Raw genomic sequence first — 12,900 nt, forward strand, 5'->3', positions numbered from 1 at the left:
TGTGTGTGTGTGTGTGTGTGTGTGTGTGTGTGTGTGTGTGTGTGTAGTCGTGTATAAGAATCTGGCACTGTTCCCACTGGACTGAATGAGATGGGGGAAGGGAAACTTAACATTAGGGCTTTCCAGAAAGCTGCTCCCACCTGGTTGAAGAGAGAATGTTCTTGTGCCCTTTGAACCCAGAGTTTGCCAAAGCTTCTCAAACAGTGGGTACATAAAATCTCATTACAGAGAAAATCCACCCCTCACTATAAAAAATTATTGGTAGAGAGAGGAACAAACGGGTGACTGTTTTAATGGCATGAGGTTTTCTTTTGGGGATGATGAAAATGTTTGAAACGATATAGGTGATAGATATACAACATTGTGAGTGTACTAAATGCCACTGAAGTGTACGCTTTAAAATGGTTAATTTTTTTTTTTAATTAATTTATTTATTTAGGCTGTGTTGGGTCTTCATTTCTGTGTGAGGGCTTTCTCTAGTTGCGGCGAGCAGGGACCACTCTTCATCGCGGTGCGCGGGCCTCTCATTGTCGCGGCCTCTCGTGTTGCGGAGCACAAGCTTCAGCTGCGCAGGCTCAGTAGCTGTGGCTCACGGGCCGAGTTGCTCCACGGCGTGTAGGATCTTCCCAGACCAGGGCTCGAACCCATGTCCCCTTATTGGCAGGCAGATTCTCAACCACTGCGCCACCAGGGAAGCCCTAAAATGGTTAATTTTATGTTAATTTTACGTCATTTTTTAAAAAAGCTTTGGCAGATGATGGGTTAAGATAGTTTGCAAGCTGCTCCTTGGGCACCACTAAAGTTGACAGCCTCCATTGTATTCCTGCTCCTGGACACACCTATCCTTCCTGGTCTCTGTTGATGCATAAGAGTGAGCAGCGGAGTCTTGGCTTTTGAGCCAGTGTACCAGCCTACGAGTGTTCGGGTATGCCATGTGCTGAACTCACAGTGATGTGTGTCCCTCACATCAAAAGACCCCAGGAATCTCCATCCCAGCTCCTACCACCTAGGGTTTCTCATTCCTCAACCCTACTGTGGGTCCCAGCTATGGGTTAAAAGGCCCTGTACCTGCTCCAGCCTGTGTTTCTTACCCTGCCCTACTGACAAGCAGGGCAAAGTGTGAAGGGGTTAGCTGGGGATGACTGCCTTCTTTAATTTGCTCTCCTCCTTACCAGTGTCTCTGGTCATCTTGCTGTCCCCTTTTCCCCTCCTCACAACCCCACCTGGTTCTTGGTTTTGTATTTACTGACTAATACAATGAGGGAGAGACTCACAGAGTGTATTTTTGTAAAGGAGGAGGATGTTGAAGGAATAGATTAATCTTCTGAAACATGGAGAATCTTATTGACCTCTCAGTAGGACCTAATCCTCTATAAAGGGATATAATGCAGTGGCTCAGAAGAAGGAGATTTGGGTTTCTTGTAGCACTCGAGGAAGCCTTGAATGGGCCAAGCATTTATCTGAATGAGAGGAAGGTAGCAGGACACCATGAGGATGTAGAGCTGACATGAGATCACGGAGGGAATTTGCGTGGTGTTTACTACTGAGTAACAGTGATTCCCAGACCTGGCCCTGCAACTAAGTCAGTTTAGGTATTTGCTAAAAATGCTTAGTGTGGACCTTATTCTAGACCTCCTGAATCAGAATTCCTGCGGCTAGGGTCAGGAAGATGTATTTTAAGACATCTTGATTCTAATTTTGATGCATTCATCCCAGCTTTGTCTCCTGACTGGTTTGGGGGACCATGGCATAAAGATGTTTATAGACATAATTTCTTATGGCCTATGAATATCTTACCCTTGTATGGAGGGAGAAACAGGCTCAAAAACATTGTTACTTGCCCAAGGTCCCACAGGTAGTAAGTGATGCAGTGAGTATTTGAATTTAGAATTATGGTTCAGAGTCCCCATGGTCAAACAGGCTCTGTGAACTATATTAGTCATCTAAGCACGACTGAAAATAGATTATTTTTGTGCAAAATTCTAAAAAGCCACCTGCAGAAGTAACTCTGGCTACCATTAGTTGAGCATTTATTATATGCCAGGGATTTTATCATATGATCTTTAGTGTTCCCCAAAACACTTCAAGGAAGGGGAAACTGAGGCACAGAGAGGGTCAGTGGCTTGCCTATGGCTAGTAATTATAAGAGGAAGGATGGACTCTGAACCCATACTGTTTCCATTTCATCTCTCAGGTGAAAATTTGAAACATAGCCTAGACTAGGGATCTGTAAACCCTTTCCGTAAAGGGCTAGATAGAAAATATTTGCAGCTTTGCAACTCAAAAAACTTCTGTTGTAATTACTCAATTATTAATTTCTAGTGGAAAATGGCCATAGACAATACCTAAATTAACGGATGTGTCTGTGTTCCAATAAAACTTTTTTCCAGGGCTTCCCTGGTGGCGCAGTGGTTGAGAGTCCGCTTGCCGATGCAGGGGACATGGGTTCGTGCCCCAGTCCGGGAAGATCCCACATGCCGCGGGGCGGCTAGGCCCGTGAGCCATGGCCGCTGAGCCTGTGCGTCCAGAGCCTGTGCTCCGCAATGGGAGAGGCCACAACAGTGAGAGGCCCGCGTACCGCAAAACAAACAAACAAACAAAAAACAAAACTTTTTTCCAGTGAAAGTATTTCACAAAAATAGGCAGTCGGCCATAGTTTGCTGACCCTTAGTCTACACAATAGCTGGGCACCATTTAAATGCATAAGCCTTTTTCATTCCTCTTGACCCTCTCGTTGGGGAGATACTGGATAAAATATTAAGCAAAGTCTTTAGAATTAGAATCAGGGGTATCAATATGAACCCATGTTTTTTAATATACATAGATAAATACAGAAATAAATATAAGGGGTGTGTGTGTGTGAGTGTGTGTGTATTAGGGTGGGGGGTTAGTAAGTATACATATATTTCCAAGTCCCACCTGCTGAGATGACTTAGAGGCAATGACACCACTGTAGTAATAAGTACACCTAGCCTTCAGATCTTGGTTTCAAATACCATGCTCTAATAAAAGGAAGAAGGGCTCCTTGCAGAAAAGGCTGATTCTTGGGCTGGAGTAGTGAAATCACAGGGTGAGCTTGGAGTATCTTGTGGCACCAGGAAGTAAAAAATTACTCAAAAAACAAAAGGTAGGGCACTAGGAAAGGCACAGAGCCAATGTGAAAGAACTGCCAATGACCAAAACTGGATCAATTGGAGTTCAAAAACAAGTGACAGGGGGCTTCCCTGGTGGCATAGTGGATAAGAATCCTCCTGCCAATTCAGGGGACATGGGTTCTAGCCCTGGTCCGGGAAATTCCCAAATGCCACGGAGCAACTAAGCCCATGCCCCACAACTACTAAGCCTGCGCTCTAGAGCCTGTGAGCCACAACTACTGAGCCCGTGTGCCACAACTACTGAAGCCTGTGTGCCTAGAGCCTGTGCTCTGCAACAAGAGAAGCCACTGCAATGAGAAGCCCACGCACTGCAACGAAGAGTAGCCTCCACTCGTTGCAAATAGAGAAAGCCCACGCACAGCAACGAAGACCCAATGCAGCCAAAATTAATTAATTAATTAAAAAAAATAACAATAGCATTGGATTATAATCCATAGAATGAAATAAATATCAATGAGACTATATTGATATAAATAAATAACTGCATAAATAAATAAAAGGGGGAGAAGAGGCAGCTCTTCCTTACAGAAGAATTCCAATTAATTACTGTAGGGGGAATGAGAGAAATAGAAATCTCTATTTCTAGAGATTAGAGCGCCAAATAATTAGAGCGCCAAAATAATAACTGTTGTGGGCAAGATCGATCAGTGAATGCTAAAATTAATGGGCAACAGTTTGAGGAGAAGCAGGATATTTGCACAGTCTCAGGGAATCCTCTTCCCTCCTGCCCTGAGCCCGGTATTTTTTTTTTTTTAATGTTTTTTGTTTGTTTTATTTTTGGCTGCATTGGGTCTTTGTTGCTGCGTGCGGGCTTTCTCTAGTTGCGGGGAGCAGGGGCTACTCTTTGTTGTGGTGTGCGGGCTTCTCGTTTCAGTGGCTTCTCTTGTTGCGGAGCACAGGCTCTAGGCACATGGGCTTCAGTAGTTGTGGCACACGGGCTTCAGTAGTTGTGGCACACGGGCTTAGTTGCTCCGCAGCATTTGGGATCTTCCCGGACCAGGGCTCGAACCCGTGTCCCCTGCATTGGCAGGTGGATTCTTAACCACTGCACCACGAGGGAAGCCCGAGCCTTGTATTTTTAAATTATTGAAACAAGGGGAAAAAGAATAACTTTATAGTGGAAAGACTTGGCAGACACCACTTTAACCAAGCGATCAGGGTTAATATCAGCAATAAAAAGAAATACCAATGTCATGGACTCCCCCATACCATGCACTGAGAAGGCACTCTGTCTCTGTGGTATCCTTCGCAACAATGTATAACCTCATTCAAATCTGGAGGGAACATCAGACAAACTAAAGGGAGAGACATTCTCCAAAACAACTTACCAATACTCTTCAAAGCTGTTCAGGTCATGAAGGACAAAAAAAGATTGGGGAACTCTCACAGATTAGAGAGATGCATCAACTAAGATAATATGGAATCCTGGATTGGATGCTCGAACAGAGAAAAGTGTAGTAGTTGGGAAAACTGGTGAATTCCAGATGAAGTCTGTAGTTTAGTTAATAGTATTGGGTTAATATTAGTTTCTTAATTTTGATAATTGCTCATGGCTATATAAGATGCTAATACTAAGGTAGATGAGTTGTTATGCTATTTTTGCAACTTTTCTGTATGTCTAAAATTATTTTTTTAACTTAAGTCTCTGGGTTGATATGCTTCATTTTTCTTTATATTTTGACTTGGTTTACCTTAATTTTTAGTGTCCAGACTCAGGTAGTAGATTAGTGGAAAAAGTAAGGGCCGCTCCAAAACAAAACCATCTTCTCTGATGTATTCACTAAATTGCATAGAGGGCTGCCTGAATAGTTCTGTTTTCCCCTACAATATAGCCGTTATAGCCTTTTGATTTTGAAGATACAGTGTGAGTGTAACTTCCACATGGATTGCAAAGTAGTTGCTGTACAAAACTGTACGGACTTTGTACTCAGAAAGAGGCTTAGACTTTGTACTCATAAAGATGCTTGGACTTTGTACTCATAATGATGCTTGGACTTTGTACTCAGAAGGATGCAAATTAAATCCCATCTCTGCTGGTTAGAAAGCTATGTGATCTTGACCAAGTTAGTGAGCTTCTCTGAGTCTTTGTCCTGATTGTTAATATTGATAACAGTACCTACATGTAAGGTTGATATGGGAATTAGAGATAAGCTATGTAAATGCTTAACAATGGTATACATGGAGTAGATGTCATGTGTTATTTTTATTATTAATTGTTATTATTACTTTTACTATGTATTATCTAGGTCTAGGTGAGACAGTTGCAGGAGGAAATACAGCCATGACTGGCAAGTCTAAAACCTAGAAATGTTCACAATAACTTCTTTTAAAGGCCATTATTATGATCTTTGGGGAGAGAAGAGGGAGGAGGTGAACCTTGGATAATTATTGGGTTGGCCAAAAAGTTCATTTGGGTTTTTCTGTGGAAAACCCAAAAAAAACCTGAACCCGATTTAAAAAAAGGTCTCAAAGACACAACAATATGCTGACATGAGAGTTTTAAGCAGAGATTAATTGACAAGCATTGGTTTGTTTTTTGTTTTTGTTTTGTTTTGTTTTACCAGCTTGTGTACTTTTTCTCAATGGAAAATAAAACAATGAATTATTTGGACAGAAAGCTAATCAAGAAAAAAAGTCAAGTTAGTTAGAAAGCCTGAAGTGGAACTTACCTCTGCTGTGGGAGTTGGTGGTTTGCCTACAACTCTTCACAATTTGGTTTATGGTACACCATTGTGGAATATTAAATATTTAACACTGTTACATTTGGAATGCCATATGTTGGACAAGATGTCTCATGCCCCGTATGCTGTGAGAGTGGTGAGGACTGAGTCAGTAAATGATGACTATCTTTTGCTATTTTAATAGCAAGGGCCCAGAATTTCCATTATTTTAAAAATTTGATGTAGGATGGGACATATTGAATACTGGTCAATAAAAGTCCTCTTGAATTTCCACCACATTTATCTTCTGAAGAACTCATATAATCTTAGTTGCCTAAGATTAGGGAAAAGGTGGGTAGTATCCTCCTCATTTTATTGGGAGAGAAGCTGGGACTACAAGTTTAGAAGGCTTGGAAGAAATAATTCCAGAAGAAAAAGATCTTACTTGGCTTGTCCAGATATTTTTTCTTAAATGTAGCATAATCTTTCTACCACTTCTGCTCAGGTGCTAGGGTAACTTCCCTTTGGAAAGATGAAGTTTTGAAATAATTAGTTGGGTTTCATAATTCTACTTTCTATGGCTACGGTTTGAGATGTCCACTGCCCTGGTTTCCCTTCTTATTCTTCCACATTTCCCTCTTTCCCAAACCAAGCTAGGGAAGTCACCCCCAGTGCCTTAGAACTGAGGAAGTACCCCAACCCTAGCCAGCCAGTGGAGGAATTATACCAGGACTTGGTTTATAGACTTCAGGGAGATTGAACCCAGTGCTTTTGATTTTTAACTTCCCTATCTCTAAGCATCTGTTTAACCCACTTACATGACTGTCATTGACTTTTCTAACTTAAGGGCTATTCTGACTCATACCCAAAGACAACAAATTTAGTTTGGAAATCCACACCCCTGGGGCAATCTCTGTAAGCACCCTTGTTTTAGGGCGTTCTGTGTCATGTGACTGCCAGACGTCCTTTCTGATAGCATGACCTGGGAAATCATGGATGCAAGGACATGCTGAACACTAATGCCTCCTCCCTTCAAATACAATTACAGCCCTGAGGTTTTTATGTTGGCAGCCAGAAAGAACAAGTGAGCCTATCAGTGAGTCTTGTTAATAATGGGAAAAGACCTTGCCTATGTTAGAGCAATTTGCTTTTTCTGGAAGCAGCTTTGGGGAGGACATGGAATGGAAAAAAACAGGCCCAGTGATTTGAAGTTTCACTCTGGGGATGGTGCCAGGAAGCTAGACAGCATTATGTCCCACCAGCTGCTCCTGCTTTGAAAGGCTACTTCCTGGGGAAATTGCTTCATAGATGCTTGAAACTAGGAATGAGAGTGGTATCTGAGATCTAGGGCAACCCTGCACTAAAGAGGAGGGCTGTATTGCTGCCTCAAGTCACTGGTCATGAATTTGCTTAATGAGTCCTCTTTTACTTTTGAGTCTCAGGGGTATTAAATATTAAGAGTACTTGGATGTCTGTTTTGGGAGGGGTATGGACAAGTAACTTGGCTTTCCAGGAAAAGACTTTGGGTACTCAAGTTACAAGGAACACAGCACTATCATAACAGCTTGAAAATTGGATATATTGTGTAGTGGTTCAATTGTGGTCCAAGGTATTAACACTGACAGATTTGGGGAAATTGTCATATTCTTTCAGAAGAAAGCAGAACTTGGTGTTTAACTAAAATTATTGCTCATCATTGACTCTATCTACACCTGATGTCCTCTCCTAGGAAGGAATGGGATGCCTGATAAAGACAGATTGCAATCTGAAAGTCACTTAGCCAATTGAGATGTTATAATTTTAGTGGTGGGGAGGAGCAAACTCATGAACTGGTTATCTTGTTCAGGTCAAAAGGCAAACATAAGGGAGAACTTCTGGGAATATGGCAGAGTAGGAAGACCCTGAGCTCACCTTCTTCCATGGGCATACCAAAATTACAACTGTTTACAGGGCAGCTATCTATGAAAACAACCTGAGGACTAGGAGAAAAGATCTTCCACAACTAAAGATACAAAGAAAGAACCATAACATGACAGGTAGGAGGGGTGGAGACACAGTATGGTCACACACCTGGAAAGTGACCCACAAACAGGAATATAGTCACAATTGAAGAGGTTTCCTCCATGAAGTGAGTAGCCTGAGGCCCACATCAGGCTGCCCAGCCTGGGGGTCCTGCACCAGGAAGATGGGCCCCCAGAACATCTGTCTTTGAAGACAAGCAGGGCTTGCATATGGGAGAGCCAGAGGGATGTAGGAAACAGATTCTGCTCTTAAAGGGTGCACACAAAATCTCATACACTCCAAGTCCCAGTGAAGAGGCAGTCATTTGAAAGGATCCTGGGTCAGACCCCCTTCGTGACATTGGAGAGCCTCCTGGAGAGGCAGGAGGCAATTGGGACTCCTGCTAGGGACATAGACACTGGCAGCAGCGATTTTGGAGAACTCATTCTATCACAAGGACACTGATAGAATGGTGAGAAATGTAACCAACCTTAGGCAAAATGGAGACAGAGGAATATGTTCCAAATGAAGGGATAAGACAAAACCCCAGAAGAAGAACTAAGCAAAGTAGAGATAAACAATCTACCTGAAAAAGAGTTCAAGTTAATGATCACAAAGATGATCATAAAGATGCTCAACAAACTTGAGAGAAGAAAATATAAACACAGTGAGAAACTTAACAGAGTTAGAAAATATAAAGAACCACAAAAAATCTAAAGAACACAATAACTAAAAAAATAAACTAGAAGGAATTGACAGTAGATTAGATGATACAGGGGAACAGATCAGTGAGCTGTAAGATAAAGTAGTGGAAATCACCCAAGCTGAACAGAAAAAAAAAAAAGAAAAAGAATTTTAAAAAATGAGGATATAAAATAAGAGATCTCTGGGACAGCATCAAGCATATTAATATTTGTATTTTAGGGGTCCCAGATGGATGAGAGAGAAAGGGTCAGAAAATTTATTTGAAGAAAAAATAGCTGAAAATTTCCCTAATGTGGGAAAGAAAAAAGACATTTCGGTCCAGGAATCACGAAGAGCCCCCCAAAAGAAACCCAAAGAATTCCACACCAATACACATTATCTTTAACTTTTGCCATTTTAATTATAAAAAGGGAATCTTAAAATCAGCAAGAGAAAAGCAACTAGTTGTGTACAAGGCAACTCCCATAAGACTATGAGCTGACTTTTTGGCAGAAATTTTGCAGGCCAAAAGGGAGTGGCGTGATATATTCAAAGTGCTGAAAGAAAAAACCTACAGCCAAGAATGGTCTACCCAGCAAGGTTCTTATTCTGTTTTACAGACAGGCAAAAACTAAGAGTTCAGCAACACTAAACTGGCATTATGAGAAATGTTAAAGGGACTTTTCTAAGCAGATAAGACCACAACTAGAAATATGAAAGGAGAAATCTCATAAGTAAAGACAAACATGTAGTATAGGTAGTAGATCAATTGCTTTTAAAGCTAGCAGGAAGGTTAAAAGACAAAAGTAGTAAAATCATTTATATCCACAATAAGTAGTTAAGGGATACACAAAACAAAAAGATGTAAAATGTGATGTCAAAAACAGTAAACATGGAGGGAGGAGTAAAAATGCAGCGTTGTTAGAATGCATTCAAACTTTGGAGAGTAGCAGCTTTAAAAAATTGTGCGTGTGTGTGTGTGTGTGTGTATCCTCATGGCAACCACAAACCAAAAATATTTAACAGGTACATATGCAAAAAAGAGAAAGGAATCCAAATATCACACTAAATATAGTCCAGCAGTCCCCAACCTTTTTGATACCAGGGACCAGTTTCATGGAAGACAATTTTTCCACTGACGGGGACGTGGGGATGGTTCATGTGGTAATGCGAGCAATGGGGAGCGGCAGATGAAGCTCTGCTCGTTTGCCCACCACTCACCTCCTGCTGTGTGGCCCGGTTCCTAACGAGCTGTGGACTGGTACCAGTCCATGTCCCGTGGGTTGGGGACCCTGGATACAGTCAACAAATCACAAAAGAGCAAAAGAAGAAAGGAACAAAAGATAACTACAAAGACAGACCCAAAACAATTAACAAAATGGTAATAAGTACATACCTATCAATAATTACTTTAAATGTAAGTGGACTAAATGCTCCAATCGAAGGACACAGTGTGGCTGAATGGATGCAAAAATAAGACCAATATATATGCTATCTACAAGAGACTCACGTTAGATCTAAAGACACACACACAGACTGAAAGTAAGGGTGTGGAAACAAGTATTCCATGAAAATGAAAAGAAAGCTGGAGTAGCCAGACTTATATCAGACAAAATCGACTTTAAAACAAAGACTGTAAGAAGAGACAAAGACAGATGTTACATAATGATCAAGGGATCAATCCAAGAAGAAGATATAAGAATGGTAAATATATATGTACCCAACAGAGGAGCACCTAAATGCATAAAGCAAATATTAACAGACATAAAGGGAGAAATTGACAGTAACAAAATAATAGTAGAGGACTTTAAAACCCCACTTACATCAATGGACAGATCATCCAGACAGAAAATCAATAAGGAAACACTGGCTACACTGAGGTATCACCTCACACTGGTCAGAATGGCCATCATCAAAAAATCTACAAACAATAAATGTTGGAGAGGGTATGGAGAAAAGGGGATCCTCTTGCACTGCTGATGGGAATGTAAATTGATACAGCCACTATGGAAAACAGTATGGAGATTCCTTAAAAAACTAAAACTAGAACTACTATATAACCCAGCAATCCCACTACTGGGCATATACCCTGAGAAAACCATAATTCAAAAAGACACATGCATCCCAGTGTTCATTGCAGCACTATTTACAATAGCAAGGACATGGAAGCAACTTAAATGTTCATTGACAGACGAATAGATAAAGAAGATGTGGCACATATATACAATGGAATATTAGTGAGCCATAAAAAGGAACAAAATTGGGTCATTTGTAGAGATGTGGATGGACATAGAGTGTCATACAGAGTGAAGTAAGTCAGAAAGAGAAAAACAAATATCATATATTAATGCATATATGTGGAATCTAGAAAAATGGTACAGATGCACCTATTTGCAGGGCAGGAGTAGAGATGCAGATATAGAGAACAGACGTGTGGACATGGTGGGGAGGGGGGTGGGATGAACTGGGAGACTGGCATTGACATATGTACACTACCATGTGTAAAACAGGTAGCTAGTGGGAACCTGCTGTATAGCACAGGGAGCTCAGCTTGGTGCTCTGTGGTGACCTAGATAGGGTGGGATGGGGGATTGGGAGGGAGGTCCAAGAGGGAAGGGATATATGTATACATATGGCTGATTCACTTCATTGTACAGCAGAAACTAACACAACATTGTAAAACAGCTATACCCCAATTTTTAAAAAATAAGGAAACACTGGCCTTAAACAAGACTCGAGACCAATGGACTTAATAGATATATATAGAACATTCCATCCAAAAGCAACTGCATACGCATTTTTTCAAGTGCACATGCAACATTCTCAAGGAAAGATCATACGCTAGGCCACAAAACAAGTCTCAATAAACTTAAGAAGACGGAAATCGTATCAGACACCTTTTCTGACCACAGTGCTATAAGACTAGAAATCAACTACAGGAGAAAAACTGAAAACAACCAAAAAACACAAAACACGAACACATGGAGGCTAAACAATATGCCACTAAACAACCAATGGGGCAGTGAAGAAATTAAAAAGGAAATTTAAAAAATGAGAGAAATGAAAATGGAAAGACAATGATCTAAAATCTGTGGGACGCAGGAAAAGCAGTTCTAAGAGGGAATTTTATAGTGATATTAACCTGCCTCAGGAAACAGGAAAAATCTCAAACAATCTAAACTTACATCTAAAGGAACTAGAAAAAGAAAAACAAACAAAACCCAAAGTTAGGAGAAGGAAAGAAATTATAAAGATCAGAGCAAAGGTAAATGAAATAGAGACTAGAAAGACAATGAAAAAGATCAATTATACTAAGAGCTGGTTCTTTGAAAAGATACACATAATTGATAAACCTTTAGCCAGACTCATCAAGAAAAAAAGAGAAAGGGCCTAAATAAATAAAATCAGAAATAAAGGAAGAGAAGTTACAACTGACATCACAGAAATACAAAGGATCATAAGAGATTTCTAAGAACAATTATATGCCAACAAAATGGATAACTTAGAAGAAATGGAAAAATTCCTAGAAATGTACAATTTTCCAAGACTGAATCAGGAAGAAATAGAAAATATGAACAGACCAATTACCAGTAATGAAATTGAATCGGTAATTTAAAAAAAACCTCCCAACAAATAGAAGTCCAGGACCAGATGGCTTCAGAGGTGAATCCTACCAAACATTTAACATCGATCCGTCTCAAACTATTCCAAGAAATTGAGGAGGAAGGAATGCTTCTGAACTTATTCTATGAGGCCAGCATCACCCTGATACCAAAACCAGACAAAGACACCACAAAAAAAGAAAATTACAGGCCAGTATCACTGATGAACGTAGATGCAAAAATCCTCAACAAACTACTAGCAAACAGAATCCAACAACACATTAAAAGGATCATACACCATGATCAAGTGGAGTATACCCCAGGAATGCAAGGATTCTTCAATATATGCAAATCAATCAATGTGATACACCATATTAACAAATTGAAGGAGAAAAACCATATGATCATCTCAATAGATGCACAAAAAGCTTTCGACAAAATTCAACACCCATTTATGATAAAAACTCTCCAGAAAATAGGCATAGAGGGAACCTACCTCACATAATAAAGGCTATATATGACACATCCAGAGCCAACATCATTCTCAATGGTGAAAAACTGAAACAATTTTCTCCCAGATCAGGAACAAGACAAGGTTGCCCATTCTCACCACTATTATTCAACATAGTTTTGGAAGTTTTAGCCACAGCAAAGAGAGAAGAAAAAGAAATAAAAGGAATCCAAATCAGAAAAGAAGTAGTAAAACTGTCACTGTTTGCAGATGACATGATACTGTGCAGATGACATGATACTATACATAGAGAAACCTAAAGATGCTACCAGAAAACTACTAGAGCT

The 12,900-nt window shown here is 40.4% G+C and overlaps 1 protein-coding gene across 3 annotated transcripts in view; it reads left to right on the forward strand.

Moving 5' to 3' along the window:
• FRMD3 (FERM domain containing 3) overlaps positions 1-12,900 on the forward strand; it is a 313,237-nt gene that overhangs the window by 155,783 nt on the left and 144,554 nt on the right. The gene's annotated exons all lie outside the window — the stretch shown is intronic.

Source organism: Aethalodelphis obliquidens, unplaced genomic scaffold (genome assembly GCF_003676395.1).
Source record: "Aethalodelphis obliquidens isolate GAN/ISIS:26980383/991018 unplaced genomic scaffold, ASM367639v1 scaffold88, whole genome shotgun sequence".
Taxonomy (NCBI): domain Eukaryota; kingdom Metazoa; phylum Chordata; class Mammalia; order Artiodactyla; family Delphinidae; genus Aethalodelphis; species Aethalodelphis obliquidens.